This window comes from Dermacentor albipictus, chromosome 7 (genome assembly GCF_038994185.2).
Source record: "Dermacentor albipictus isolate Rhodes 1998 colony chromosome 7, USDA_Dalb.pri_finalv2, whole genome shotgun sequence".
Lineage (NCBI taxonomy): Eukaryota > Metazoa > Arthropoda > Arachnida > Ixodida > Ixodidae > Dermacentor > Dermacentor albipictus.
The window spans coordinates 99,713,503-99,719,448 of record NC_091827.1 but is presented as its reverse complement, the minus strand read 5'-3'; positions in this window follow the sequence as shown (position 1 = coordinate 99,719,448).

The window sequence follows — 5,946 nt, the reverse complement described above, 5'->3', positions numbered from 1 at the left end:
TTGCTATTTTATTAGCGTACGAAATGCATTACTGCGAACACATGGTGAAGCAGTTGCACGCGTAATCCTTGTTTTCCACTCGTGTTTGGAAATCAAGAGAGAAAGGAAACATTGTTGTGCCGAGAGCAACAGAATGCACGGATGCAACAACCATCCACAAGCAATGAAAATACGCTCTTCCGGTCACTTTGTCCTCTTTCTCTGATGCGCATTGGCATTCGAAATTAAGTCAAGATTACACGAGAGCTGGTTCCGTAAGGTATACACAGCAGGTAAAAGGCAACCGAGAAAGGACGATGGCACAGGAGAGAGGCGACGATTGACTCGGCGCCCTTCTTGCCAGACGTGCGCGTACTTTACAGGATGTAGGAATTTCTCAAACCAATAACCTTCCCAGAATATCGTTCGGAAATTTTTTGAAGTATTAATCAAAAAAGTTACCCGACTAGCTATTCCTCTCACTCTGAGCGCATTTTCCGCGAAAGCACGATTTATAGACAGTGGCGGACTCTCACAGTGAGAACTGGCCCTGCTAAATAAAGCTTAAAATATAGATAAAATAAATAAGCGAAGGGAAGCCAAGGGCCGTACATGTGCTTTTCTTAAACCTAATTCGCGAATCAACTAGCAGACTAACACGTTTAAAACGCAACAGTACTTGTTTGCAATACAAATAGCACCTTCTCAAGAGCATCTTGCTTCCGATGTGCATATTGCCATTTTTGTACGCTCTGCATTCTTGCTCTATTACTGCGGCGGTAGGCCAGTGGCTGTGGACCTCTGCTGCTTAGCACGAGGTCGCGGAGGTCAAGCGCCAGGTATTCAGCGCAATGTACAGTACCCGCCAAAATTATTCCACAGCTCCCGTTTACGCCACGGCGACGCAAGGAAAAGGGCCGACGTAGGGTACGCACGGCGATCCCAGGTTGCAGCATCCAAGTGTTGTCACAGTGAAAGCAATCATGTGCGATATTTCGATTATGGGACGGGCGTTTGGTCGACAGCAGCGATTTGCCTGTGATTCAAATAGTGTCTGCCCCATGGGTATGGAAAAAAAATTGGTGTCCAATCCACTCTGTGAAGGTGGTTGTACAGCGAAGCTGTAAACGACGCCTAGAATGCTTACCCATTGCGACGTAGCTTGATATTATTCACATGGTGACATCCACACCATGCACTTTCTTTAATTATTAGCCTAAGACGTTTCAACAGCCAGCGACTTGGCTGGCGCTACTTGATGTACCTACAAAGAGGACCAGACACAAGAGAAGTGGACTTAACACTTTCGCTGCGCCTCGTATATGGATGCTCCTCTTAAGAGGAAGCTTTAGCTCGGGCCCAACTCCGACGTCGCCTATTCTTATACATGTAAAACGCAAAAACGTTTTTCTATGGATAACCTCTGGACCGATATTAATGAAATTTGTTGCATTTGAGAGAGAAAGTTAAAGTCTCGTCACTCTTGGAAGCGAAATTTCTATTTAGGGCCTCAATTTTGTTAAAAAGATTTTCAAAAATTCCGAAGTGTGAAAAAAATTGAACCACGAAATATATAAATTAACAGCTCCGCATCAAGAACAAATATCGCATTTCTGTAAACGGCATCCACTAGATCACTGAAAGCGGACAAATTTGATATGTCAAATTGGCCAAATTTGAAATATGAATTTGTTACGTTGTATACAAGGGTCCCACAAAAGCTGTATTTCCATATTACTAACTTTTTTGAGATTCATGTAACATAACAATTTGTAACATAACAATTTTGTCCACTTTAGGGGTACTATGAGATGCAATTCAGGAAATTCTGATATCATTTTTATTGCTGCGTTACAGCGTTGTAAAACTTGTAAATTGTAAATTTACAATTGTAAATGTAAATCTTGTAAATTTTTGGCTCTTCTTAACAAAAAAATTACAACCTATATCGAAAATTTGAAACAAACAGTCACTAGGTAGTTAGTGTTTTCTTTTAAATGCAACAAACCTCGCCAAATTTGGTGCACTCGTTGCCCATAAAATCGAATTCTCCTTTTACATGTATTTAGATAGGAGCACCCGAGCTTAAGCTTCATCTTAAAGAGTCCTCCCTATGCCTGGCCTTCCCACAGCACTGTCACAGAACAAATCCATTGCTAGACGGGTTAGCCTTTTACATACGAAAGTGTAGCTACGTCACTCCCTGCCTCGTATACTACAGTTGCCACTTCCCGGCAACTGCAACTTATGCAACCATAATCTTTTCCTGAAATGCTTGCGGCGAAGGCTATGCTTGAAGGCGCGAGTTCTGCATCTTTTTTTTTATTTTCGCATGGCCAGCGCCGCAGCTGCCGCAGATGCTCGGAGGCGAGCGCCATCTGGTGGTGCTGCAAGGAACCTAGCGCCGCACGCGTTCTGCTGATTAGTTCAGTTTTTGCCCACGGACATGTCAAATGCATTGGGGGGTACACGTATACAGCTTCGCTGCGAAAAAAAGTAATTGATCTAATTCCGTGGTTTTGCATTCCAAAATCACAATGTGATTATGAGACACGCCGTAGTGGGCGACTCCGTATCAATTTTGACAACTTGCGGTTCCTTAACGTTCACCTACATCTAAGTACATGAGCGTTCACGCCTTTCTCCTACATCGAAATGGGGTCGCCGTGGCCGCAATCAAACTCAGGCGCAAGATTTTTCTCTGCTGTAGCGCCGGCAGAGCAGTCAATGCGCATGGCTGTCAGCCATGCGGACATAAATATGCGTTCTATTCGTGACAGCCTCACAGAAACTAGCTGCTGCATTATGGAAGTGTACAAGGCATTATTTGAAAGAGAACGTCAAAGTCGTGGGTTCGTCTCACACCGGAGGGGGTGAGTTCGGATCTCTACCTTCACAATGTCAATTGGAATCTAACTTCGAGATATTGCCGGTTCACCCACATCACCAGCTTGGTTCGACTGCCATCAAATGTCGTGGGTTCGAGTGCCTGGATTAACTGTATCTTGTTACCTGTGCCTCAATTAACTTTGCCGTAGTCAACACCACAGGTCGTGCGGACGCTTCTTCTTCTCCTTCGCTTCACGCTTTCTTACAAAGCAAGTGATGTCCTCATTCGCACTAATTAACACCAAAGGTGCTGGATTCCACTTCCACCAAAGGTCGAGAGTTCAACTCCCTCTAATTTTGGTCTCATGAATTTCGGTGGCATAACGCCGAACGGTGCAATGTCGGACATGGGATTTTTCGCTCCATGAGCAGTCTAAGGCTTTCGCAATAATAAGGAAATTCAGCCATAACATGCGGTCAGTTAGCATAAGACAGAGGTCATTAATACTCACTAAAACATGTCTTCCTTCAGCAGTGGAAAAAAAATGGGCAGAACGCATCTCACGATGACGATCGACTGTAGTGCGTTTAGCATTGAATGAATGCTGCGAAACAACGTATTGTAACCATCGACATGAGTTATCAGGCGTGCACTGCAGCGGGATTACTCTTTCGCGCTTCCCTAAAGAGAGTCGTAGTTTCGCCCGAAAGGCGAAGCATCGATTGCCATTGCAAATTAGCAGACAGCCATACGAAGTAAGGATAGTATCTTTATCGGCCGCAACTACTTGTAAACATTCGCTCGCTAACACGCATGGAATCAGTGTGCGCAGCAAACATGAACGCATCGCACTCGATGACCGCGGACACTCGCGGTCAGTGCGGCGACCTGCGGAAGAAGTGCTTCGGCACAGCGAGCGAAGTGACCTTCGTGCTGTCTATCGCTTCAACGCAAACTGAGCGCCGAGAACTCTCAGCACGCAGAAAGCTACGAGCCGTAGACACACCTGGACTCTGCCCCCAACGCAGATGGCTCTCAAGATGCATCCACGAGACCGCGTGCAGCCGCCATATACGCTGTTCCCACCAGAAAAGCGGCACATGCCCAATGCATTTGTGGCGCAGCCTCCAAATGCGTCGGGTGGCTGTCCTCGAGCAATCCTTGTGACGTGGGTTCGATTCCGCTCAGCATCAAAGAAATTTAAGGGATCTTTATTATCGTTGTATTATTGTCATACCTAGTACCGAAGCTGGCATGAAAGGCGTTCATTGAGTTGCGGCGCACACCTACTGGCATATACCCAGTGACCTTAAGGCGGCGTCAAATAGTTTCCTTGAACAGCGGTACCAACCCACTCTCGCATCTACAGGGATCCATGCCGGTGTGAAAGAGGTCCATTGAGGAGCGGCACGCATGCGCACAGTGTCGCATACTCAGCGACTGAAGTTGCTTTGATGGTAGCTTTCGAACCTTGAACACAGCAGGCCGATGCGACACCCATTCGACCCCGGACTGGCCAGGGACCCAGGTAGGCGGGGAAACGGTTAGATACATAGTTCCATAAAGGATGCTTTACGCAACTTGAGCCAAACATGAAAAAAATTCACATGCTGCGTAGCTGGATGGAACCAAGGTAATGTTGTTTGACGTCGCTTAGAGATAGATTATTTCTTGCATTCCTCCTCCATAGATAATAAATTTTAATTTATTCCTAATTTTATTTCGGCATTACGGTACATTACAGCATGTACAAAAATGCCGGCGGCCCACTTCAACTTCTCAATCATTATAGTGAGACTAAAAGTGTCAATGAGAAAATCGTAGAGTAACATGAAAAACTCTCCATACAGCTTTCTGGTGCTCAATACGTGCTACATAAAAGTGTTTCTATGAGCGTGAAAGCAGCCCGCGAGTAGACGCACTATTGCCGCGCGAGTCGCCACTCGAGGCACTTTGCGTGTACTATGGGCCCGAATAGACAACCTAGTGGCGGCTGCAGTCTGATCTAGGAAACAGCCTGGTTCGTATGTGCCACTTCATATGTTCTCGAAGAGACAACTTACGCTTCATAATTATATACCATAACCGTAATCGTTAAAGTATGTGCCAATAATGAATTCCTCATGCCCCCCCATCATGCTACATATGCACGATAACTTAAACGCTTACCGCAATTACTTGGTTAATCATGCCGAAAAACGTGTTTTGGTTGCTTTTTCTTTGAAATTTATCGCTACGCACTTTGGGATTGCGGCGACGGGCGACGACGGACGCCGCCCCCAACGGCGGGTGTCACATGGACTAGATTGGTGAGTCCATAAGACATATCGGTGTAAAAATACTTTTAGCATTTCCGCTTCGTAATGTTGATTTTCGTTTATAGCGCCCCGTATGCCTACTCTTGCATAGAATGGTTAGTGTACTCGTACTATCACTCACTCAAAATATGGGTCCTACGACACAACCCTTTGAAAATCAACTGAGCCATCTATGATTACCTGTGGCAAAGTTCAGTTGCCTTCATATCTTGTCTCTTATTCTCCTCATTTTCAACGCGATAGCGTTAAGGAGCCCGTGTCGCAGAAAAGCCGGTGTCATCGGTGTCAGCGGCGTTAACCGTGAGCGATAAATCCCAGAAGGCACGTCATAAATAAAAAAAAACAACTTGCAAAATGGGCTGGGTGGGAATCGAATCAGGGTCTCAAGAGTGTGAGACGGAGACGCTACCACTCAGCCACGAGTTTTTTTTTTTCTTTATTACATGGAAAAGAAAACTGAAGGTGTATTACAAAGTGGACACAACTACACACTTAAAACTCAGGCAAACACACACATGCATCCAACAAGTGCATCCAGTCTGGCGGAGGTTCCTGCACAGCGTACACACTTCTTAAATACGCAGCACTTTCGTGAAAGAAAGATTTTGTAGTTCGTGGTAGTTTGCTGGTTCAAAGTAGGGCAAAAGCGCTTCTAGTGAATGCGGTGTTGCTTTAGAAACGTGCCGCAGAAAGTTATACTGCGGTGTATATCGGTAATTATGAGCATGTAAGTTACAGAAGCCGCAGTTACACGAGTAGCGAAGTATGTTTCCGCTACATTTCTTCTGCGCTCTGCGCACACGCAGAGCCATCTTGCGG